A 27,813-nucleotide genomic window follows, 5' to 3' on the forward strand; every position below is an offset into this window, starting at 1 on the left:
CTTCTAAGTGTTATACTACTTCAACACCTTTACTTCGCATGTCCTACTAAGTGAGTCAAGATTTGCGACGATTCGCAAGAAGCGTCGGGTGGCTCAGATGGAACGTAACTAACCACAAAAGCTGCACTACGTCGTAGTATGACGAAGAACTTCACCGTAGCGGATATACAGCTAGCGCACTGTAATCTTCTTTCTATGACAGTTATATTGTTTATGCAGCACGCACAATGGTCACTGCCGTCACTCAAGCGGGTAAGTTGGCGATATAAACATCGCTGCCACAGCACATTTCAGCGTCGTTGCGCCAGTAGTACATCGTTTCACACCTACACCGCGAGAAGTTCAAGGCGCGATGGTGAAAGCACGAATCATCTTGCTTACATACTTCTCTCTATACGTACATCACAACTGCATACTAAATATACTCTGTAACATAACTGCAGTAACTTTGTGTTGTTCCTGTTGCGGCCATCCACACAAGTCGAACTATGAAAGACGAACAGTAATGGAACCTTGGAAGCAACGAACGATTCATACATGTGCAAGAAACTTGCCTGTGTTTTGTGGCAGCGAAAACTTCCATCGAGCAAAGCTGTTCGGTTGACACTTACATACTTGAAATTTTATGGATTTCGATAACATTACTACGGTATGTAAAATTTTCGCTGTAATAATTTAATATCGACACTTTTGGAAAACCAATAAATACTACGTAATTGCCGGCCGGAGTGGCCGAGCGGTTCTAGGCGCTACAGTCTGGAACCGCGCGACCGCTACGGTCGCAGGTTCGAACCCAGCCTCGGGCATGGATGTGTGTGATGTCCTTGGGTTGGTTAGGTTTAAGTAGTTTTAAGTTCTAGGGGACTGATGACCTCCGAAGTTCAGTCCCATAGTGCTCAGAGCCATTTGAACTACGTAATTCATTCACGTATGACTCGAGCCAGAATCCTTGAATTGTTAGAACGCAAATCTTACATTCTTCATAAGAGCAGAAAGTTCTCATGATAGAACTTTCAGAATTTTATTCACGAGACGCTTCATGCGGATGTTCTAGTGGGGAAGGAAGTTCCACAGCAAAGCAATTTTAGCATGTAGTTGTCATTCGAACGTTCTAGTTCTTATCGTATGCATATACGAGAAGGTTAAAGATTCAGTTGTCTCTCCCTGTTTCTCTTTTTTATTTGTTTTCAGTCAATGTTCGTCGATAGAAAGCTCGTTGCCTTTCCAGCGGGAGCCAGTTTCCCATCTCCGCATATTTGCTACAGTTAACATGGTCCATCATTCATACTACACATGCCAGTCTGCATCATCTTTACATATTTTATCCTACACTGCTTCCTCCATATCGATATTAAATAGTTCTGGAAGCCGTAGCAGATACTTTAGCAAGCAAACTCTTCTTCTACCAAAGAATTTTCCTATCTTACTTGTGCTAGGTTTACGATGTCTTCAAATTCACCCGTCTGCACTTCCCGCTCTTAGTTTTCATGTTCATACATCGTCAAACATCTTGTAATCCTAGGTTTCAAATGACTACTATTTCGTTGTTGCTTACTTCGTCGCTGTCCACGTTTCATAGAATTTAGGAATATTTATTAGAGAAATAATTTTGGTACCGAGTAATGAGTGCTAAACATGAAAACTTTTACGACAGTTTTTACTTGCGCTATCTAGAGTATTTCCGCTTCTCTGATAACAAAGATCTGTCATTTCTCCTGCTGTATTTTTTAGATGCTACCATCTTCATCATTGGCCGCTATATTACTTTCGTATTTCTGTTATGCCTGTTTCATACTAATTCCAGTTTATATATATGTTTTGCAAATATTTCTATTTCTGTCGTGTTGCGAATTTCACATATAAATGACTGATTTGTATTTCCAAGAAACTGTGCTAGAAGATAATACTCAGCTGTCCAGTTTACGATTTTCAAGCTATCTTTTACACATGCCCTTTGTACAACAGATTAGGTAAGAGCCGGTTGGAAGATGAAAATGTCACTGGAAGGAAAGTATTGTAAAAAACAGAAATTTGTACTGCAATTTGCTGAGAATAGAATCAGAAACTTCGATTATTATTTATATCTTAAATATTAACTCAGTATGGAGCATGTGAATTTAGCATGTAACCAGTGACACATAGGAAGTTCAAAAGATGGTTACAAAGAGCCGTCACCAAAAACGAAAGAAACTGATAAAGTGAAAATTTAGTTTTGATGTTTGTTCTCAACTCTTTTTTTGCTATTTAATAAATATTAGTTATAGAAAATAAACTTCTTAGTCAAGATCATTAATAACAATCTTTATTCTTGATAACCAGTTTCGGTAAGCAATGTTACCATCTTCAGATCTGGAAAGCTTTTGTGAGGTGTGACTCTATACAAAACAATAATTGTATACATCATCAGGTACACTATAAAAGGAAAGACTAGCCCAGAAAAACAACTTAGGTCGGCTGAGAGGTTATTGCATGTGACTTAAAATGTCAGTAAAAGTGCTGTTTCTCATGAATTGGCAGGTACGTAACAGACTAGAAGAATGAGAATTCACGAGAAAGGGAACTTTCACTGATATTTTAAGACTTACGCGATAACCTCTCTGTCGAGCCATGTTGCTTTTCTGGACTTTTCTTTTATATTGTACCTGATATTGTACATTACAATTTGTTTGTACATAGTCACAATGGGTAAATACTTTTCAAATCTGAAGATTGTAGCAACGATTACGGAGACCGGTTATCGAGTATAAAAGTTGTTATTAGCAATCTTGGGAAAGATGTTTATCTTCTGTAATGTGTAATTACTGATCAGATGGTTCAAATGGCTCTGAGCACTATGGGACTTAACATCTGAGGTCATCAGTCCCATAGAACTTAGAACTACTTAAACCTAACTAATCAAAGGACATCACACACATCCATGCCCGAGGCAGGATTCGAACCTGCGACCGTAGCAGTCGCGCGGTTCCAGACTGAAGCGCCTAGAACCGCTCGGCCACACCGGCCGGCAATTACTGATCAGCCCTTGCTTTTAAAAAGAGTAAAATAAATAAAAAACTGCTAAACATCTGTTCACCGAGTTATTTGCACTCCAGTAATAATTTTTCCCGGTTAGGGTTGAATAGGGTAGGTTACGTAGTCGACAACCATTGCTCTTTCCGTTATTATTCATACAATCCCAATTGGGTGTATAACACGAGTGCCGTGTTAATAGGCAACAGGCTGGAAATAATGGGTAAGGAAAGTGTAACTCTGTCCCTGTTTCCCCACTTTCGTATTTATTCGCTTCACTCTGGCGGCCCAGGCGAGCGGCAAGCCGCTGCGATAAATTCGTCGAGCAGCGCGGCTCGGCGCGGCCGGTGTGTCCCGCCGGGCACAAAATGATAATTTTATTTGGGCGAAGCGCGGGTCGTGCGTTTAACGGTGGTGCCACTTTCATTGTCGACGCGCGCTGCCCGCCAACACCGGCGCACCCTGCGTAATTTACGACCAGGGGCTCCACTCTTCCCTCTCTAACCCCACACTCCGAAACGAGACCACGCACCGGCCGACCAGGTCTTCCTTTTTCGTTTAAACGCGGAGAAAACATATACGTAACAGAGACACTGCCCACAAGCGCAATATACGTGTATATTGTCCGGCGCCGGCGGTACGAACGCATTCACAACACCCCTCCCTGCCCCCTCCAATGAAATATGGAAAGTGGACAATGCAGGGCAATGACTTGGCGTAGTAGGCTTTGCCTTAAAGCCGGTGCTAAGCGAACTTACGTGGCCTTAATGTCCTCGTAAATCAGTTGCGCCATCTACTATGCGATATTACGACGCCAGAGAGTTAACAATGTGACAGTTATACACCATTGGCAGCACGGTCCTTGATTCAAATGTTGTGGCCGATGAATATCAACCCACGCACAAGCACGCGCACACACACACACACACACACACACACACACACACACACACACACACACACTTTTAGCATCTTCTAGCATGTAAGCATGCAAATTAAAAGTATCGTTTTTACACTAATGCTTGACGAGAGCGGACGTGGACTGGTCTATTAATTAGCAGACAGTCCGAGGGTGACTAGAGCAGCGAAAAGCGAACTTCTGTCACCATATGAAATATTTTTTTTGTGAAGGCATGTTGGTTTTATTCAGGATTCCAACACACCATATTATTCCCCACTCTTTTGGCTGCAAAGCCAAATCTTTCAACATAGTCTTTGTTCAATCCGACTGCCTTACACCAGCTTATTGGGAGAGCCTGCAAGTCCGTGTGGTACCACTCTACTGGTCTATGTCGGAGCCAGCTTCTTGCTGCATCAGTAATCTCTCCATCATCCACGTGCTTCTTTCTCACGGAGTGCATCCTTCATTCGGCCAAAGAGATTGAAGTCGGAAGGTGCGAGATCCAGGCTGTAGCGCGGATAAGGAAGGACAGTGCAATGGAGTTTCAAAGCTCTTCTCGGGTGTACAGACTTGTTGCATTTTTTCTCTGCAATTAAGATATCCCCGGTTGGTCATGTCTGGTATGTGTCCCACACACACTTGAACAGTACTCTAGGATGGGTCGGTCGAGTGTTCTGTATGCAGTCTTCTTTGCAGACTGAGTGCATATACTTTCTTCCAATAAATCCAGGTCTGCTACCTGTTTTACCTGCGACTGAGGCTGTGTGATTGTCGTACTTCATATTCCGTAATAAAAAAGTTTGTCACCTAGGCGTTTTTATGAGTTGACTGATACTGACTGATGTTATAGTCAGAGAATACTACCTGTTTTCGTTTTTTTTTTGAAGTGCATAAGTTAATATTTCTGAACTTTTAAATCTAGTTTCGGACCCTTGTACCGTTTTGTCATCCTATCAAGATCTGACTGAACATTTGTGTAGTTTCTTTCAGACAATACTTCATTGTACATAACTGCATCAGCTGCGAAAAATCTAAGGTCGGAACTAATATTGTCTGCAAGGTCAGTAGTATGAAAGATGAGCAGCAAGGGTCCCAACACATTTCCCACGGGCACACCGGAATTTACTTCTACAGATGCCGTGGACTTCCACCCAAGATTCCTCCCAAAAATTCAGTAATCCGGTCACAAATTTCGCTCGATACATCACAAAATCGTACTTTCGATGATAGGCATAGATGTGGTATCGAGTCAAATGTTTTTTTGGAAACCAAGGACTACTGCATATGTTTGACAGCATCGATCCATGGCATTCAGCACGCCATGCGAGAAAACTGCCGGACGGTGTGGCCGAGCGGTTCTAGGCGCTTCAGTCTGAAACCGCGTGACCGCTACGGTCGGAGGTTCGAATCCTGCCTCGGGCATGGATGTGTGTGATGTCCTTAGGTTAGTTAGGTTTAAGTGGTTCTAAGTTCTAGGGGATTGGTGACCTCAGATGTTAAGTCCCATAGTGTTCAGAGCCATTCGAACCAGTTTTTGTGAGAAAACTGCGGGTTGGGTTTCACGTGATCTGTGTTTTCTGAATCCATGCCGACTGGCGTGAAGGCCATTCTGCTCAAAATTTCTCATTACGTATGAGCTCAGAATATGTTCTAATATTCTCTAATAAATGGACGTCAAGTACAGTGGACGGCAGTTGTGTGGATCATGGATGTCAAGGATAGTGAACGGTAATTCTGTGGATCACTTCGGTTATCGCAGGTGTTTCCTGTCCTATCTTACAAGTACTTCGCACGGTTTTTATTTAAGGGCTGGACGATAGATTACAACTAAAAGAGGGGCTAACTTAGCCGCGAATTCGGTAGACACTGACCCTATAACCGGAAGAAGTTCGTCGCGAATGCGAAAGGGGCTCAGATGTAGAAACTACAATACGACGGGCGTTTGAAGAATGGCAACAGCCCGAGCGAGCAGCGGCGTTGAGGTCAGACGGCAGAGGGCGGATGTCTGCAGCGGGGACAGCAAGCAGCAGACAACCGGCGCGGCGGTCTACAAACACGGAGGCGGCGCTGCACGATGGCTTCGGTAAACAGGCGCGGGCCCGGCGACGTAATCGCATCTGGAGCCGTAATCAGCTCACGGCCAGGCCGTTTAGCACCAGTTGCTTCTGCTTGACCCCGCCTCAAGTGACCGGCCGCCGCAGACGCGCTGCCGAAGTGGGGAACGCTTCTCGACGCTCGACAATCGCTTCCACTGCCGGTCTCGGCTTCAGGCTTAAACTTGACTTCCCTCTAGTACTCCTTCACCGACGTCCCGTGTCACGGTTCAGGAGAGTCATTGCTCATTCTCACGTGACTGATCGTCAATCATGGAGACCTGCTCGATCACCTACTTTGCTACGTCGCGCGTTACATGGCTCCTCCGACGCCTGTATAACACATGGTAACGTCATATCAGTATTTAATCACTACCGTCTCATGACTGGTATGACGCCCTCAACGTCAGCCGTCTAGTTTTCAGACCTAAGACAAAAGTAAAGAAAAGAAAACTTGACCTCCACATTCTCAATTAACCATCTAATCACAAAGGTACTAACTAGCATATTACAAAATGGCTCTGAGCACTATGGGACTTAGCTTCTAAGGTCATCAGTCCCCTAGAACTTAGAACTACTTAAACCTAACTAACCTAAGGACATTACACACATCTATGCCCGAGACAGGATTCGAACCTGCGACCGTAGCAGTCGCGCGGTTCCGGACTGAGCGCCTAGAACCGCTAGACCACCGCGGCCGGAAACAGTAACTTCCCTGGTAGTGTATCTAGAACGTTGTTAATAAATTACTGATTTGGTAATGTGTCTCATTTTTTTAGTGTATCGATGAGGTGAGTGGCATAACTCTGTGGTGTCAAAAACCTTCTCTGTATACTAGATACAAGTAAGTTATTTACGAGAAGAGATACACAGGTTAATTATTCTCCTGACAACTGTGAAATTTGATACTTAGAACGTTTGAGATCTCCACTCTTCGTTTATCTACAAAGGAATGGCTGTTGGAAAAACACTTATGAAGCTAGTGATAACTATCTGATAAGACTCTTTATGGAATTACTCCATTACCTTAGGGTAATATCCGATGTAACACTCCATCTCCCCCACCTCCTTTTAAATATCGAAACCTTTTCACAATAAACATTCCCACGGCAGGTGGACAAAAATATTCAGCTCCCAGTTCCACAGGGAGGCTATCACAAGCAGAGGCTTGAGAGCCTGCACAGTGACAAACAACGGCAGCTTCCAAGCCTTTACGCTAGCGCGGACCGACCCTCTAATCTCGGGACGCGCGATTAGCAGCAAGTGTAGCGCGTGACGTGTCTGTGTGTACAGTGCGCGAGCGCTACCGTGCAGGGAGCGGGGGCCCTGGCAGTGTCGCGCCAATATTGCCTCTTGCCCAGGGGGCTGTTTAGCGCCCCTATCGCGCTTTGACCGATAGGCTCGTGCGCTTACGGTCTAACAGCCGCCCACTGACGCCAACATCGGACTGCGTGGTAACCGAACATAACCCGGCGCAATAGGTGCTTGCATCAATATCCTGGTGTATCCCCACCTAGCATGTATTCTACACTACATTTTACTTTTTTCTGTTTCAGGCAGTACACTCTTTGTGGCTGACTAGCTTATGCCATGCACTATGCACATTCAATGTATCTCTTGTTTTCTATATGACTGTTCCCAGCAGGTTGCAGCATCTGATTAAAAAAGAACTCTTTATTGCAGAATCACAATGTATTCAATAAATCTGTTTGTTTTTGGTAAGCCGGCCGAAGTGGCCGTGCGGGTAAAGGCGCTGCAGTCTGGAACCGCAAGACCGCTACGGTCGCAGGTTCGAATCCTGCATCGGGCATGGATGTTTGTGATGTCCTTAGGTTAGTTAGGTTTAACTAGTTTTAAGTTCTAGGGGACCAATGACCTCAGCAGTTGAGTCCCATAGTGCTCAGAGTCATTTGAACCATTTACTTCACACATTTTAATTATGATCCAACAAATAGTGCTCAGTTTGAACATGTTCTAAAATCTTGGTGAACCACAATTTTTTAAAATATTTTACTGCTTTAATGTTATTTTATCCCAGAACAATGCATTGACCACCATTGCAATTATTTAATTTTTTATACGAAAGAATGTATTGTATGAGGATTGCGATACTAACAAAAATTGTAACCAGTGCCGATAGGTTGCTAGTAACAGTCAGAAGGTATTAGGAGAACTTCTTTTTTGCATTACGCGTTTCGAACGAAGCCTATCATCAGATAATCTGGCAGGCATTCCTCTCTTTCAAGGGACATTCAGTTCGAAAAGGCTTCCAATTACCATCGGTGTTCACGACGAATTTTTTCACGTTCTCTTGCATACAAAAGAACGAAAATATCAGCAAGGTGCACTGGGGAAATACAGGGTGTAGGCGAAACCGCAAATCATTAGCTGCTCGAGTGACCAAAGCTTATCTTCATGTGCGGATCTAACTTCATTTCTCACCCATTCACATTCGAACCTGCTGTTGATTCACTGTGCACTACACGATTTGTTACGCAACTTCTGTTCGGCGAAATTAGATATGATTTTACTAAGAGAGCAGGACTCATTGAACTTGGTATTTTTGTCTATCTTAAAATATACTGTGCCAAGCTGGGCTACATAGCAGGCAGAGACGTTTCATTTTTCCAGGAGGAGTATGGTGTCTAGCCAAATGAAGATAAGAGTTTAAGACGTCCTGCTTACTCATATTCTTTGCATGAGACATCGCGTATTTTAGAACTAAGTTGATTTATATTGGGACATAGGGCTACATTTAATTACTTTTTCACAACAGCAACATAGATAGCTATCAATGTTGCGAGTTTTTGCAGAAGATTATCTATATCTACAACGATACTCCGAAAGCCACCTGAAGGTGGGTGGTGGAGGATGCTTCTGGTAGCACTATCCAATTCGCAAACGACTCGCGAGAAGAATGACTATTCGTAAACCTCTGTATTAGCTCCGATCTGTCGAATACGTACGTGGAAGGAAATAATACGTTGTCCGACTCCTCCCGGAGTGTACTCTCTCGGAATTTCAATAGTAAACAACTCAATGAGGCACAACGCCTCTCGCCGTCCGCTGTGGGCGAGCGGTTCTAGGTGCTTCAGTCCGGAACCGCACGACTGCTACGGTCGCAGGTTCGAATCCTGCCTCGGGCATGGATGTGTGTGATGTCTTTAAGTTAGTTAGGTTTAAGTAGTTCTAAGACTAGGGGACTGATTACCTTAGATGTTAAGTCCCATAGTGCTCAGAGCCGTTTGAACCATTTGAAAGTGGTACATACAAAATAATAAATTTACTGCAACAACTTTCTACAGTCAAAAGAAGCTGAAATGATATTCTGTACCGACTTGAATTTAATTTTTTTTTTTTTTTTTTTTTTTTTTTTTTTTAAAGAAAGAACTGTGGCACTGCATGGCAGCGAATCGTGGATCGACATCAGTAGGAGAGGGAGAAATTAGAAACAGTTTAGATGTGGTGCTCCAATATGTTAAAAACGAATTTTCAGTATGAAGTAAGGAAGCAGTAGAAAAGGACGACAAAGAAAGAAGTCCTTCAAATATCAAGGACATTGTATGCAATGACACAACAAACATTGATTCTGAAACAGTGTAGAAAACTTACCACATAACCTTCGGAGGAGCCTGTAACGATAAACAATATAAGTCCTTAATTGAACTTCCCAGCAGACAACAGCGATACGGTTCAACACACAAAATTCCAGTAATTGTATTGATATTAGTTGTGGTGCATAACATCGACTTGTGACTAGAAAGTCAAATTGCATCACACTGATCACTTTTTAGTGCCCCATAAGGCTACACCTGTTTATTTTGCACACGAATCCATTCACCAGGCATTCCCGAATGTCAGAGCCAGAGATTTCTGTTGTGTGACCCTGCTGAGTTGCCCTTCCCTACACTTATCCGCGCCACGCCTACCAACCTCTTCGAGCCAACGGCGCCTCTTGCGGGCTTTCGCCGCAGCAACAGTAATATTTATATGTAGACATCTGTGGTCAAGGGAATGGCGGGGGGGGGGGGGGGGGGGGGAGCGGTGAGAGGGGAGCGCAGAGCCCAGCTTTGTGAGGTCCATTCAATCCCTGGGCAGAGGCCTGGGCAGCCTGCGAGCCTCTGGGGAGGGGATTCCCCCAGCGTTCGACAACTCGCTCGGCTCGCAATATCCTGACGAAAACTTATTCTCGGACCCAACTTCAAAACTGTATTTCTGTCCGTAGCTTTCATCCTCCTTCCCCCCTCCCACTCTTCCTCTCCTCGTCTCCTCCCGTCGGTCCGCTTCTCCTTTTTTAGGTCATGAAGTTTTTCTTTCCTAGTACTATCCCTGCCCCATCCCCCCACGCACTTGCTTGTCTATATTGAAATAGTTTCCGTCGCGATGCTGCTATTTCTTCCGCACCGGAAAGACTAAAAAGTTGGGAGGGGAGGAGAAACTGACACAGCTGCGCTCCAGAGTCGACAGCTAACATTAGATACGCTCTATGTTTCTTATTTATTCGCTATCTGCATAAAGCGACAGAAGGTACGTGTTAATTGGTTCAACACTGACTAGACGTAATTATTAGACTACGGTATTGGGAAATCAAACGATGCAATCGGTTTATGTATTTATTTATTTAATGTTCGGTGAGACCATTGGAGTCGAAGGTATTCGGCGAAGTAACAAATCAACACACACTTCGCGAAAGGCCGACTTTTTTTTTTTTTTGTTTATTTATTTTTTATATCATGCGAAGAATTGCCACAGTATGCACATATGAGAACATCAACACAGCGACTGGGTCCCAACTACAACGGAGAGCTTACAAGTAGAAAAAAAAAAAGACTTAATGTGTCACGAGAAAGGCACTTGGAATTGGAGCCAGGGGTTTGTATATATTTATTTCAGTTACACTAAAAACTTCTTGAAAACATACTCTGCGGAATGGTGTATATGTTGTTAGAACACTGCTTAATTAAGTGCTCAGAATTCACTGAGTGAAGACCGCAGTCCGTTTTAAATGACCCATCCTACAAAGTTTACGTTTTGTTCAGAACCTTATGTTCTTGCGACGACAGTGATTTCCTCGCCACCAGTGGCCTAAAGAAAATTGGCGAACTGACACAGCAACTGATTCGACTGCCCGTTGTTGTGCCAGCCGGTGTGGCCGTGCGGTTCTGGGCACTGCAGTCTGGAACCGCGTGACCGCTACGGTCGTAGGTTCGAATCCTGCCTCGGGCATGGACGTGTGTGATGTCCTTAGGTTAGTTTAGTTTAAGTAGTTCTAAGTTCTAGGGGACTGATTACCACAGCTGTTAAGTCCCATAGTGCTCAGAGCCATTTAAACCATTTTTGACTGCCCGTTATTTACCTTAGAAAAGAGGATATCATTTATAAATGTACAGAAATGCCCCAAATTTGTTGACACAGTTGTATGTAAACTTCAGGCTTTCCTGTACCTATAATCTACACCTACTCAGTTACTCCGCAAGCCATCATAAGGTGCGTGGCGGAGGGTACCCTGTACCACTAGTTGTCCTTTCCCCTCCTGTTCCACTAGCAAATAGAGCGAGGGAAAAACGACTGTCTGTACGCCTCCGTATGAACCCTAATTTATCGTATCTTATCTTCGTGGTTCTTAACGCGCGATGTATGTTGGGGGCAGCAGAATCGTTCGGCAGTCAGCTGCAAGTGCCGATTCTCTAAATTTTCTCAATATTGTTTCCCGAAAAGAACGCAGCCTTCCCTCCAGGGATTCCCATTTGTGTTCCCGATGGATCTCCGTAGCTATTTTCTTCGAACCTACCGGTAATATATCTAATCAATAATAACGTGTATTTTCACGAACGTCTTAAACAGTCTGTTACACAAGTAATTATTAACCAGGATTAGAACGTCTTCTCTGTTCCCGGTCTGCATGGATCTTTAATTTCCCCGGTGAATCAAATATATAACGAAGTTGATACGCCCTGCATTCGGTTCAAATGGCTCTGAGCACTATGGGACTTAACTTCTGAGGTCATCAGTCCCCTAGAACTTAGAACTACTTAAACCTAACTAACCTAAGGACATCACACACATCCATGCTCAAAGCAGGATTCGAACCTGCGACCGTAGCGGTCGCGTGGTTCCAGACTGTAGCGCGTAGAACCGCTCGACCACTCAGTCCGGCCCTGCATTCGGATTACATAACATTCAAAGGAAAGGAAACATAACTATTGCTTACCCTTCAAACTGGTTCGCAACTAATGAGTGTTTTTAATGGTTGACCAATGAGTTTTTTTAGCATTTTTCATGTGTTTCACTAGACATAACAGCGAAATTTATTATGTACAGACTGTATAACAGAAACTACCACTTACTGTCTAACCATAAACGATACCTACATTTTTTCGAAGGAATAACGGAAAAAGAGACTGGAAAATGTTTTCGAAATTTGTTTGTTTGGTAGATGCGGCAGTTCTAAGAAAAAGCCACTAACTCTTTATCCATGAACTGCCTCTGAAACTAACAGAAAAGATTAAAAACCGTCTTGATGATTCCCTTTGATTTCTTCCGCTGGGTATACAGACCGAAGTTTTCAGCTATGGAAAGTCTTTCGGATTCCACATTAAACTCTTAAGTCCCCTTTCTCTGGTAGGACACGTAAGTCGCCGGAACGGCGTCAAATGGAAAGAATTCCATCACGTCACAGAGCCACACGGTATCATCATCATCATCATCATCATCAACATCGTCATCGTCATCATTGAAAAGAGGCTAAAGTTTTACTTTGAAATTAAGATTTTTCAAGTGCTTAAGAACTCAGAGAAGATTCTACAAATATTTTCCGCCAGCAAATCGTTTATCGATGCCGGAAACTATATAATGAGAGAGAAAACATGGACCTCGTTACTGCGATGGTTTAGCACACACATCTATTGATGAATGCAACGTTCCGCAGTGAAAGAGGCTGGTGACGTGTGGGGAGACTGGACGCTACCTTTACAAGTCCTTCACGTGTCAGATGCTATCGCTAAAATGGACTACCGTTCGCGCGTCTCTCGGGCAAACAATGCAACCACACAGACAATTGGCTTCATGCGACGACAGCGTTTTCCTCGCCACCGTTGGCACATGCACTCGCGCGCGCGCGCGCGCGCACACACACACACACACACACACACACACACACACACACACACACACACACACACACAAATTTGTCCGTCAGCAGAAACGAATGGCATATGGAAACTACGAATGCCGGAAGTTGAGTCTAAATTGTGCTGTTACAGGTTTTGGACGGGTGCATTAATAACAAGAACATGTTTGATTCCTGAACACTTTGAAAAATAACAACTTTTTTTATCACCTTACTATTCATTAAATGTGATCTGTTGTGAAATCAGGGTAAATTCGAACAAACAAACTGTTTTAACTTTTGGTGACACTGCGATGACAATTATGGAATAGACTGGCAAACTTTTTCTAGTTTTGATTGACGGCTGTTGCGTAATGCTCTTTTCAATGGCTTCGTGAACCAAGGGACCAAAATTCAAATATTTTCTGTTGAACTTTTCTTACAAAAAAATGGCTCTGAGCACTATGGGACTTAACGTCTAAGGTCATAAGTCCCCTAGAACTTAGAACTACTTAAACCTAACTAACCTAAGGACACCACACACATCCATGCCCCAGGCAGGATTCGAACCTGCGACCGTAGCGGTCGCGCGGATCCAGACTGTAGCGCCTAGAACCGCTCGGCCACGAACTTTTCTTACAACTATTCTATTTTTACCGATAATTATATCAAAATAGAATGTTGCGTTAGATTGCAGAGGCACGCGGAGAATTACACCTACACATGTCAATTTTATACATTATGCTGTTGTATCGTGTGTGCGATTCAGATCAGATAACACAAAGAAAACGATAAGGGACCTACTATGGCTAATGTATGGCATCGTTCGATAAACAGTTCACGTGAATAATTTATGAAACAAGAAGAGAAAGGTTAATAACAAAGTATAAATCATACCTGAAAATGAACAGTTTCTATATGTAAACCCACGTTTACAGGAACACGATCGGTTTCGTGATATCAAATCACATCCTCAGGTCTACGTAAATGAGTAAAACACTGAGCCCACTATATGGGACTGTGGGGGCTTCAACCTTCTCAAAATAAAAGGCTGTTAACCGCAACAAGCAGGGCGATATCGGTTTTAAGAACTGTCATTGACCTGTGACGCATTGGTTGCTGCGGGTAACAGCTCTTCATTTTGAAAAGATAGAGGCCTCCATCAATCCCAGACAATGAGCTTAATGTTTTAATGTCTTGCTTACACCTGAGCATGAGGTGTGATATCACGAAGTCGGTCGACTTCCTGAAAATAAAAGATTCATAAATGGCATTTGTCAAATATGGATTACTTTAGTTGCTGTTGCCCACAACTCAAAACTATTCGTAACAATATTAGAAGGATACGAAGAGTCTGTGAGGCTGTATGTTCCTACATAATACTTCGTTGTTGGCAATTATGGAACAGGAAGTAGCAGCAGAGAAAATTTTGGTCTCTTAAAAAGCACGCATACCGCCTCAGACACCAAACTATTAGCGCCGCTTCGTTCTGTGCGGAAGGACATGGGTTTTTTTCCCGGTACCTCCTCAGGTTTTCTTCTGATTAGAGGTTTACTCAGTCTGGTGAGGTCAAATAAGGGGCTTCACGAACAAAGCAGCAACACTGCCGAGACTCATCTTCTAGCAATAGCGGCTCGAGGACTTGGCGACATGCTGATAACACGTCCCGCAATAGCAGTTCGCTCCTCCTAGCGCCTTGTAGGCACCAGTCGGCTATTCGGAACAGGCGTAAGACCTCATGCCTGAGGGGAGTTTACAAAGCACAACAAGGTATTTCGTAACGCACTATAATTCCTATTCATCGTACTTTCGTGCAGGTCACTGGATAAAGGAAGTGAAACGAGACATAACGTTTTAGTGTTGGCTTCATGCACGATATCGAATTGTTCTACGGTGAGATGGCTACAAACGCGACGACAAAAGGCTAAGGAAATCCTGTTTCCTAAAAAAATAAAAAATCCTATGATTATGGTCGCACTATTCTGCGCGTTTTATACTAATGTTCACACGAAAGAAATCTTCGTGTTTGGCTCTTAGACACATAGGACGTTGGAAGTATTATGTAAACGAACTATTGTACCAAGAAATATGGATGATGGTTATCACTGGAACAATCGATTTTCGGTTATAGCGGTTTATTCCCACGCCAGTTTAGCCCGACTGTTAAAACCGCTCCAAATAGCCGGTCTCTGAAATGACCAATTTTCGAAGAAGAAGAAATCGAAGAAAAAATGATGAATTTGGACACTCATTAGCTTCGACACGCATAGAATCAAAATATTAAATTAAATAGTCAAATAAAAGGAAACTTAGTCCTTCCACCATTCGCTGCTATTCTCGAAAAGTTATGAGAAGCTGAATACTGGAAGGAAAAATCACCAGTATTCTATTATTTACTTAAATTGTTTGAAACTTTGCTCAAAAATAGTGTTGTGATCGGAGCTAATACCACTACTTGGGTGCTGCAAGAAGTCAGTGCTTCCCTGTGAAAACTCAAGCTGAAGAACTCTGTTTTACGTGTTAGTTTTCAAGGACTACAAGCAGATGAAGGCATATTACCCAGAAACAGGCAGCAGATTAGCTAATTTCTATTTTTATTGCATGCTATCACTAAATTGCTGTTAGGTTTTTAATTTATTATTGTCGCCATAATTTCCTTCCACTTATTATTTCAGAGAAATGGCGGCAGATATTTTTAACCTCTTAAAGGAAATGAAGCCTTGTGGTTCATTGGTACGTCGTAAAAATATTTCCAGACTGGAGATAGTGAGATTCTGCGACGCAACGGATGTCCGGTGAAGACAGCTAGAAAGTACCGATACACCAGGTGGAAGCAAGTCGTGCACGGTGAACGTACACGTGTATCGTAAGCTGTCTCAGCAGTGCTGTACCAATTGTTATGCCGCTTGTTTGCTGCTCGTTTCTGTCGGCATTGTTGCTGAAATGGGAATGATAGCTTTTCACATTTACTTCATAACGCAGTAATTCAAAAATGGTTCAAACGGCTCTAAGCACTATCAGTCCTCTGGACTCAGAACTACTTAAACCTAAGTAAACTAGGGACACCACACACATCGCTACCCTAGGCAGGATTCGAACCTGCGACCGCAGTGGTCCGGACTAAAGCGGCTAGAACCGCTCGGCCACAGCGACCGGACGCGGAAATTCAAACGAAGGCAAATTATATGAATAGAAGTGCTTAAAGTAAGATTTGCGTAACAATGAAAAATTGTAGTAATGTTGCTGTGACTAACTGACAGCTACCTGTTATTCACAACTAAAATAGTGGTATAGGTTTTACCCCGACGGTTTCTCCCATCCCTAGCGCGAAGCAGCTTCTTGCCTTTCAACCTACATTGTAAGTACAGGAAAGATTCCTCACGTTATCATAAAATTGTGAGGGGAAGCATGGGTGCCAACAGATAATGCTAGGGTACGAAAGTACTGGCTATGGTGATGATGACGGTGGGATCCGCGGCAGTTGAGTACTGCAGGTAGGAAGAGAGACGTCACGGCGCGACGCAACAGGACGCTGAGCCCTTAACGCCACCCAGCAAAGTGGCGCGGGGAAATCAAATTGTTGTCGGGCCCGCAAGCGATTTCGCGAGACAAATCCAGTAAATCAGAGCGAACACAATGGGTGCGAGAGCGACACCTGGCACCGCCGCAACCACCTCTCCATCGTTCATCGCCGCCCAGCGACGCGGCGCTGCGAGCGCGCCGGGCGGCCGCCGTGGGAACTACTGCGACACAGTCGCAGGGAAGGCTCTTACGTAGCTTTCGATTGTTTGTATGGTCCATACGTCGTCCTTTCGACAGCCATCGCTGTGAACGAGTTTGGAAAAAATGAAGTTTCCGGTAACCATTAACTTACTTTGATCGGTACCGAAATGCAAGATGTTAAGTGAGTGGAGCAAAAGAACTGAACTTCCGTAGTTAGTGTGTGTTACATGGCATTACTTGACTAGTGTGTTCACAGAATAATGAAGCAAGTTCAGTACGATATTTGAAAAACTGACGAGTATCATATTTGTCGAAAACGTTGTGCCACTTTTCTTCAAGAGACGTAGTTACTTGTAAATTAGTCATCAACTATTGGTGAGCTCTGAAGTGGTTTCGAGCAGTGGGCAAGATCTCCGAGGTTCATTTCGACACTCACTAAACTATTTTGTTCAGTGGTGGGTCTTTTCTTTCACTACTTTATAGAAATGCAGCCTTCTAAGAGTTAGAGCCCCGACAGCATTTTATATTTATATATACATAAACTTCGAAGTACACAGACACTGATTAATATACAAGCACAATTATGTGCAACCTTGAAATGCCTTTTTTTGTCCTTAGTACCTACTGTCTTTCCGATTCGTCTACAGAGTCATCACTGCAACATGATGGAAGGTAAAAGGTACATTTTGGAGCACCGAGCTGATTTGACAATATCGTTTTCGTGAAGAGGTCAGGTACACATAAAAACCGAAGCATCAAACGATGCTAGGAAAAAGACGAAAACAGACCATGAATATAAACAGAAATTAGTCGAAAATTGTATACTACACTGAAGCGCCGAAGAAACTGGTATAGGCAAGCGCATTCAAATACAGAGATACGTAAACAGGCAGAATACGGCGCTGCAGTCGGCAACGCCTATATACGACAAGTGTCTGGAGCAGTTGTTACATAGGTTTCTGCTACAATGGCATGTTATCAAGATTTAAGTGAGTTTGAACGTGGTGTTATAGTCGACGCACAACGATGGAACACGGCATCTCCGGGGTAGAGATGAAGTGGGGTTTTTCCAGTACGGCCATTTCACCAGTATACCGTGAATATCAGGAATCCGGTAAAACATCAAATCTCCGACATCGCTGGGGCCAGAAAAAGATCCTGCAAGAACGGGACCAACGACGACTGAAAAGAATCCTTCAATGTGACAGAAGTGCAAACCTTTCGCAAATTGCTGCAAATTTCAGTGCTGGGCCATCAACAAGTGTCAGCGTGCGAACCATTCAACGAAACATCTCGATACGGGCTTTCGGAGCCAAGGGCCAACTCGTGTACCCTTGATGACTGCAGGACACAAAGCTTTACGTCTCTCCTCGGCCCGTCAACACCGACACTGTACTGCCGATGATTGGAAACACGTTTCCTGGTCGGACGAGTCTCTTTTCAAATTGTATCGTGCGAATGGACGTGTACGGGTATGGAGACCACCTCATGAATTCATGGACGCTGCATGTCAGCTTGGGAATGTACAAGCTGGTGGAGGCTCTGTAATTGTGTTGGATGTGTGCAGTAGGAGTGATACATCTAGATACGACTCGGATAGGTGACACGTACGTAAGCATCCTGTCTGATCAACTGCGCCGACCAAGGTGGCCGAGCGGTTCTAGGCGCTACAGCCTGGAACCGCGCGACCGCAGGACAATGTGTCACCCTAGACGACCAAAATTGCTAAAGAGTGGCTCCAGGAACACTGGCCACCAAACTCCGCAGACATGACCACTGTTGAGCATATGTGGGATGCCTCGCAATGTGTTATTCAGAAGAGATCTTCACACTCTTGTATTCTTACGGATTTATGGATAGCCCTGCAGGATTCACAGTGTCAGCTCCTTCAAGTACTGCTTGAGTCATTAGTCGAGTCCATGCCACGCCATGTTGTGGCACCTCTGTGTGCTCGGGGGGGCTACGCGATATTAGTGAGGTGTACCAGTTTCTTTGGCTCTTCACTCTGTTAGTCACATAGCAAGATGGCACACTGGTTGAACAACGGATACTGTATCAGGAACTCGGATCGGTAACCATTTTCCCATCGACACAACCGTGGTTTTGCTCAGCTGATTGTTTAGTGTTTCCTGCCAGGACCATGAACGGTCCTGCCTTGCCCTCTTGGGCAACTGTGTAACGCCCTATCCTGACGACGATAGAGTGTCAAACTTCAAACGTTTCTTGCTTATAAGATGTTCCACATTACTACAGGTAGTAAATGGTTACAAATTTACTCACAGCCGATTTGCTTTACTTTCTTATTATCTTTTAACCACTTTCGAGCGTAAACAAGGCGAAGAAATTGTGTGGTGGGAAATCGAAGCAAACATGTAGCGGTGAATATAATGGCGCAGGAATTAGGACGCAACGCGCAAGTAAGTTATTTATGTCGCCAAGACACGTGTTGCAGTATGGCTCCCTCTCAGGAGCACTGCATTCGCTTCGTTTGTTTCTCAAATATTAGAAAAGCGTAACTTCTCAGGCGGTTAGTCATAAAGTTACAATATTCAGCTCGAGGAAAAAAAAAAGCTGCGACCATGGAACTTGCTGATGTTAAGTCTGCACTTAAATTCGACACATTTTTTCCCAGCGAAGGTTGCTTGGAGGACACATTGGTTGTGAAGCGTGGCTTTTGGTTGTTGTTCAGGTTACGTTCCTGCACAAACATCACCTAGTATTTATTCTGGAAATAAATGCCACGCAACGGTTTCTTTCTTTCGTTGAAGCTAACTCTAGCGATGACTGTTTCCATGGAAGTACCCGTGGCACTACCTCGACACGATGTATGAGAAAAACTTACCAGTGTATGATCCACGATCCATCAACTATCAAGTGCAATGGTAAGGTGCGTCTTGTCCACCTTGCACTCGAGTGCCACACTGTAACATGTACGCCTGTACAAGGGCCGACAGCCGTGTTGATAGGACCGTTCTCTGTCCTGTAATTCGGTTGCTCGTAGGTGTGCAGGTAGGAACTACACTAGTACTGTGTGTTGAGACACTCGCTGTTCATGTTGTATATTAATGATCTTACAGAAAGTATTAATAGTAACCTCAGACTTTTCGCAGGCGACGCAGTTAACCAAATGAAGTAGTCGCTGGAAAACGATGAGCATTTATTCAGTGAGATCTGGATTACATTTCAAAGTGGTGCAACGACTGGCAGCTTGATTTACATGGCCAGAAATGTAAAACTGAGCACGAAAAATCATAGCAACTTATAATATCAGTAAGTCCCAGATGGAATCGATAAAATCATACAAACACCCAGGTGCAAATTTGTAGTGATATGAGGTGGAACAATCCCATAAACTCTGTCACAGTCAGAGCGGGCAACTGACTTCGATTCATTGGTAGAATTCAATAGGAAAATCCAATCAGCCTGCAACAGAGCCTACATGAAAAACACTCGTCGGACCCATACCAAATATGACCAGCACAGGATACTGAACGTATACAAAGAAGGGGAACACAATGGTCACAGCTTTGTTCGACCCATGGAAGGAGGTCACCAAGACGCTAAAATAACTGAACTAGTGGACTCTTTAAGACAGACGTAAGCTACCCCTTGAAAAACTACTTAGAAAGTTTCCAGAACCAACTTTAAGTGATGAATTCCGCCCTCGTATCGCTACCATACGGGTCGCGATGACAAGATTAATTATAGCACGAGCCGGCCGCTGTGACCGTGCGATTCTAGGCGCTTCAGTCCGGAACTGCGCTGCTGCGACGGTCGCAGGTTCGAATCCTGCCTCGGGCATGGATGTGTGTTATGTCCTTAGGTTAGTTATGTTTAAGTAGTTCGAAGTCTAGAGGACTGATGACCTCAGATGTTAAGTCCCATTGTGCTCAGAGCCAATTATAGCACGAACATAAGTTCTAAGCAATCACTCTTCCCGCTGTCAATGCGTGAATGGAACGGGAAAAAGCAGTAATAATTGGTACAATGGGACGAACCTTCTGCCCTGCACTTTACAGTGGCTTTAAGAGTATAGATGTAGGTATACTGAGAACCGTAGTTACTGAGAACTGTGGATGAAGGGCAAAAGGCAGTAACGAAGGTACGAGCACATGGAATAAGTTCACAGCTACATGAGTGGCTCGAAGGCTTCTGAAATAATAAAACCCAGCATGTTGCCCTCGACGGCGAGTGTTCATCAGGTGTGGTCAGGAGTGCCCTAGGGAAGTGTGATAGGACCGCTGTTTTTCTCTACATACATAAATGAATTGGCAAACAGGGTAGGCACCAATCTGCGGTTGTTTGCTGATGACGGTGTGGCAGCTAGCCCTAAATGTGGAAAAATGTAAGTTAATGCTCTTGAATAGGAAGATAAAATCTGTAATGTTCGGATAGAGAATTACTAGTGTCCTGCTTGTTCAAATACCTGGGCGTATTGTTGCAGAGCGATATGACGCGGAACGAGCATGTGTGAACTGTGGTGGGGAAGGCGAATGATCGACTTCGGTTTATTGAGAGAATTTTAGTAAAGAGTGGTTCACGTGTAAAGGAGGTAGCATATAGGACGCTGGTGTGACCCATTCTTGAGTACTGCTCCAGTGTTTGGGATACGTACCTACATCTACATCTGCATTGATACTCCGCAAGCCACCCAACGGTGTGTGGCGGAGGGCACTTTACGTGCCACTGTCATTACCTCCCTTTCCTGTTCCAGTCGCGTATGGTTCGCGGGAAGAACGACTGTCTGAAAGCCTCCGTGCGCGCTCTAATCTCTCTAATTTTACATTCGTGATCTCCTCGGGAGGTATAAGTAGGGGGAAGCAATATATTCGATACCTCATCCAGAAACGCACCCTCTCGAAACCTGGCGAGCAAGCTACACCGCGATGAAGAGCGCCTCTCTTGCAGAGTCTGCCACTTGAGTTTATTAAACATCTCCGTAACGCTATCACGGTTACCAAATAACCCGGTGACAAAACGCGCCGCTCTTCTTTGGATCTTCTCTATCTCCTCCGTCAACCCGACCTGGTACGGATCCCACACTGATGAGCAATACTCAAGTATAGGTCGAACGAGTGTTTTGTAAGCCACCTCCTTTGTTGATGGACTACATTTTCTAAGCACTCTCCCAATGAATCTCAACCTGGTACCCGCCTTACCAACAATTAATTTTATATGATCATTCCACTTCAAATCGTTCCGTACGCACACTCCCAGATATTTTACAGAAGTAACTGCTACCAGTGTTTGTCCCGCTATCATATAATCATACAATAAAGGATCCTTCTTTCTATGTATTCGCAATACATTACATTTGTCTATGTTAAGGGTCAGTTGCCACTCCCTGCACCAAGTGCCTATCCGCTGCAGATCTTCCTGTATTTCGCTACAATTTTCTAATGCTGCAACTTCTCTGTATACTACAGCATCATCCGCGAAAAGCCGCGTGGAACTTCCGACACTATCTACTAGGTCATTTATATATATTGTGAAAAGCAATGGTCCCATAACACTCCCCTGTGGCACGCCAGAGGTTACTTTAACGTCTGTAGACGTCTCTCCATTGATAACAACATGCTGTGTTCTGTTTGCTAAAAACTCTTCAATCCAGCCACACAGCTGGTCTGATATTCCGTAGGCTGTTACTTTGTTTATCAGGCGACAGTGCGGAACTGTATCGAACGCCTTCCGGAAGTCAAGAAAAATAGCATCTACCTGGGAGCCTGTATCTAATATTTTCTGAGTCTCATGAACAAATAAGGCGAGTTGGGTCTCACACGATCGCTGTTTCCGGAATCCATGTTGATTCCTACATAGTAGATTCCGGGTTTCCAGAAATGACATGATACGCGAGCAAAAAACATGTTATAAAATTCTACAAGAGATCGACGTAAGAGATATAGGTCTATAGTTTTGCGCATCTGCTCGACGACCCTTCTTGAAGACTGGGACTATCTGTGCTCTTTTCCAATCATTTGGAACCCTCCGTTCCTCTAGAGACTTGCGGTACACGGCTGTTAGAAGGGGGGCAAGTTCTTTCGCGTACTCAGTGTAGAATCGAATTGGTATCCCGTCAGGTCCAGTGGACTTTCCTCTATTGAGTGATTCCAGTTGCTTTTCTATTCCTTGGACACTTATTTCGATGTCAGCCATTTTTTCGTTTGTGCGAGGATTTAGAGAAGGAACTGCAGTGCGGTCTTCCTCTGTGAAACAGCTTTGGAAAAAGGTGTTTAGTATTTCAGCTTTACGCGTGCCATCCTCTGTTTCAATGCCATCATCATCCCGTAGTGTCTGGATATGCTGTTTCGAGCCACTTACTGATTTAACGTAAGACCAGAACTTCCTAGGATTTTCTGTCAAGTCGGTACATAGAATTTTACTTTCGAATTCAATGAACGCTTCACGCATATCCCTCCTTACGCTAACTTTGACATCGTTTAGCTTCTGTTTGTCTGAGAGGTTTTGGCTGCGTTTAAACTTGGAGTGGAGCTCTCTTTGCTTTCGCAGTAGTTTCCTAACTTTGTTGTTGTACCACGGTGGATTTTTCCCGTCCCTCACAGTTTTACTCGGCACGTACCTGTCTAAAACGCATTTTACGATTGCCTTGAACTTTTTCCATAAACACTCAACATTGTCAGTGTCGGAACAGAAATTTTCGTTTTGATCTGTTAGGTAGTCTGAAATCTGCCTTCTATTACTCTTGCTAAACAGATAAACCTTCCTCCCTTTTTTTTATATTCCTATTCCAGTTCGGATTGAAGGAAGACATCGAAGCAATCCAATCTAGCGGGCTGCTAGATTGGTTATCGGTAGTTTCGAACAACACGTAAGTGTTACGGAGATGCTTTGGGAACTGAAATTGGAGTACGCGCAGGGAAGGCGACGTTCTTTTCGAGAAACACTATTGAGAAAATTTAGAGAACCGACATCTGCAGCTGACTGTCGAACTATTGTAATGGCGCGAACATACATTGCACCTAAGGACCACTAAGGTAAGATGCGAGAAATTAGGGCTCATAACGAGGCGTATAGACATTTGTTTTTCCCTCGCTCTGTTTGCGGGTGGAACAGTAAAGGAAATGACAAGTAGTAGAATACAGGGTACCCTCCGCCTCGCACCGCACAATGGCTTGCGGAGAATCGATGTAGATGTTATCTTTCATGACACTGTGGGAATATATGCGTGCTGCTCGTGTTCGGGGATATTTCACAACGGAAACGCTCTCAAGTGCTGCAGCTGATGTTTAATGACGTCTAACGAGGAATAATATTATCGCAATAGGAAGAAAGTGAACGTAGCTCCAATTCGGTCGTGCGATAGTTGCAGCGCCCGTGGAGCGCAACACAGCTGGGCACGGCGCGGACACTGCAGTAAAAGCTAACAAGCCCGGCGGGCAGTTATCGCGTGCGGCAGTTACCTGTCCCGAGGCCGAAAGCGTGCAGCGCACGGCGCCAGGGACCGCAAAACCTGCAGCCCAGTGGGTCGGGAGAAAGCGAGCGAGCTACACTCTCCGTCAGCTTCCTGCTGCGCGGTTGTGGACTTGTGTGCTTCCATGGCGAAGGCGGCATCTTTCCAGGCTGCAGCCCGCACTACTGTTTTCTTTCCTCTTTACCATAGCAGTCTCTGTTGTACGTTTGTTGTCATAAGCAATCTTCATCGCTATCGTTGCAACAAAACGCTTCATGTACTGCTCCAACACGATAACGCACTACCGCATGCCACTGACGTAGTGGTTACAAGTTCCCAACGATCATCTCTTCTTGAACTCCATACTGCTGCCTTTCTCGACTCTCGACCTAGCAATTTTTGAGCGTCTTCGAAAGCTTCAAGGTAATATGTCAAAGCCAGAAAAATTCTGGAGAACTCTTAGCGAAACGCTACTATCTCCTTGGGAGAGATGCATAATAATTCAAGGTATGTTAACTTATGTTTGTATAACGAATTATCAGAAACAAAAATGTGGTGAGACGCTATCAACAGAAAGGGGCTCCCACCACTAGGAACTTTGTCCGGACAGTACAAGATCTGAATTTCAATCCGTCTGAAATCCATGCTTTTATATGCAACAGAATTTATCGTTAGTGGTGCGGCAGTTGTTTACATTAAACAATAAAAAAATGAGGAAAAGAAATTAACGTCCCGTCGAGGACGAGGTTGCTGGAGACGGATCATTAGCTGAAGGACGTCTTCTTCTTCTTCTTTCTTCTTCTTCTTCTAGCTGTTCATTCGGACGATTGATTTTATGCAACCCTCAATATTAGTCTATTTTGCATAAATACTACAACCAGCATTCGTCTAAACCTGCTTACTGCAATGGAGCCTCACTCTTCCTCTACAATTTCTATTGCCCCCTCCCCCACCCTCTCTACACACACACTCTTCCCTCCTTTACCAAACTGACGATATCTTGATGCCTCAGGATGTGTCCTATCAACCAACACTTTCTTTTAGTTAGTTCTGCCGTAGGTTTCTTTTCTCTCTAATTCAGCTCAGTACTTCTTTATCAATTATCCGATCGACCTATCGAATATTCAAATTAATTCTGTAGTACTACATTTCAAAACCTTATATTCTCTCTTCCAGACAAACACACACAAATTTTCATTATGTGTTAACATGCTCTATTTTACGGAAAAACTTTTCTTGCTGTTGGCAGTGTGCCTTTTCTATCCTCTTTACCTAAGCTATCATCAGTTATTTTGCTGCCCTAATAGCAAAACTTATCTATTCCTTTTAGTGTCTCATTTTCTAGTGAATTTCCTCAGACGCGCCTGATTTAATACGACTACATTCCATTACCTTTGTTTCACTTTCGTTGACATTAATCTCATAACTTCTTTTCAAGATTAGTAACTGTTCCGTTCAATTCATCTTCCACATCGTTCGCTGCCAATAGAGGAATTACGTCTTCGGCAAATCTCAAAGTTTTATTTTTCCTTAACTCCAGTTCCCTTTCTACATTTCAGTTTGGTTTCTTTTTCTTCACGGTCAGTTTTGAATAACATCTGCGGCACACTACATCCACGTCTCACCATCTTCACAGAGGAGAAAGTATGGGAAAGAAAATCGGTCACTCCCTTTCAAGGAGCCATTCAGTATTCATCTCAAGTGGTTTAGGAGAAACACAAATACAGGATGATACAGTTCTGTGTTATCTGAAGTTTAATTGTAGCATCTACTACGAGTCATAAAGGAACACCTAGTCAAAATAAAATTGAATGATTCTTTAAATGATGTCATTTTCTGCTGTTTTTATTGTGCTGTTTAAATTTCGGTGTATGTGCCATTGCTAATGGTTCAAATGGCTCTGAGCACTATGGGACTTAACTACTTTGGTCATCAGTCCCCTAGAACTTAGAACTACTTAAACCTAACTAACCTAAGGACATCACACACATCCATGCCCGAGGCAGGATTCGAACCTGCGACCGTAGCAGTCGCGCGGTGCCGGACTGCGCGCCTAGAACTGCTAGACCACCGCGGCCGGCTGCCATTGCTAAGCATCTACTAAGATGTAATGTGGTCCATCAAGGAAAAGGTAAGTGGAGAACGCCAATGTGTAAAACAAATTTGCGCTATTAACATTCACATACTTACAAGATTCCATGTCATATTAAGGCACAGAAACAGATTAAAAATAAAAACGTCTTTGTAGGTGTGTGTCAACCTTGCTAGTACCAGACTTAAGGGCTTTGACAATGACACAAGTAAGATGGTACGTAGATATGTGATACTTACATGCAGGCTGAAGTTAATGTGAGTCAAAGACAACAACTGAAGACGCACGCTTGACTGTGGCAACTAATAGTAGAGTAAAAGCAGTTGCAACTAAAAGCAGAAAATGAATTTATAGCCGCTATGAATCTGTGTGCAACGCACTTGCCACAGTGGCTCCACCGGTTCCCGTCAGATCACCGAAGTTAAGCGCTGTCGGGCGTGAACAGCTCTTAGATGGGTGACCACCTGGGCTGCCATGCTATTCGGGGTGTACTCAGCCTCGTGATGCCAATTGAGGAGATACTCGACCGAATAGTAGCGGCTTCGGTCATAGAAAATCATCATAACGACCGGGAGAGTGGTGTACTGAACACACGCCTCTTCTATCCGCATCCTCAGCTGAGGATGACACGGCGCTTGGATGGTCCCGATGCGCCACTTGTAGCCTGATGACGGAGTGCTTTATGAATCTGTGTAACAGGACATTAATGATATTACAAGTCCTGAATGAGTTCAGTCCCATGAATTTGGCTTCGAAGCACTTTAGAAAGGAAGTGAGTTGCAGGAGAAGCGACACATTAGCTGTGCTAAGCAGAACGGGATGAATATGTGTGTGAACGTTCGTTACCATTTTTGGATTGCGAAGTATGCAGTCCATTTATTGGCCTTGTTCGATGTCTTCAAGCTGGCTTGTTCCTCCGCTGTTTCTCAGGCAGAGGAAGTACTTCTGCAGTGAGAGTGTGGAGTATAAAGACGACCTCGACGACGCCGTAAGGTGGATAATTTTATGGGCACACACCATCAGTGGAGGAGGAGGAGGAGGAGGAGGAGGAGGAGGAGGAGGAGGAAAAGCTGGTTGGTGGCTGCAGGCTGCCGTCAGACGGTACGTAAAAAGAGCAGCGCACGTCGTCGGCTTCTTCTGACAGCCACCTGTGTTGTTTACGAGCCGCGCGCTGGAGCAGCGAGACCGGTTCGCCCCCGTCCGTCACACACACACACACACACACACACACACACACACACACACAAGGAAGCCAGGTTCGTCCGAACGGGCGGACACTAAACGGAAATGATGAGCGCACAGGTAATACCGGACGGCTGCTATGTCTGGCTGACGCGTGCTGCGCCACATACTTTCAGGGAGTCGTACAGACGCTGAAGAGAGAGAGACGTATGGACCGACATTCGTTTTTATCCTGTGCTCCATTAACGCTGATACGACTGCCAGGAAGAGGGAACAGAGTTTTCTCCCGTGTCAGCG

This window comes from Schistocerca serialis, chromosome 6 (assembly GCF_023864345.2).
Source record: "Schistocerca serialis cubense isolate TAMUIC-IGC-003099 chromosome 6, iqSchSeri2.2, whole genome shotgun sequence".
NCBI lineage: Eukaryota > Metazoa > Arthropoda > Insecta > Orthoptera > Acrididae > Schistocerca > Schistocerca serialis.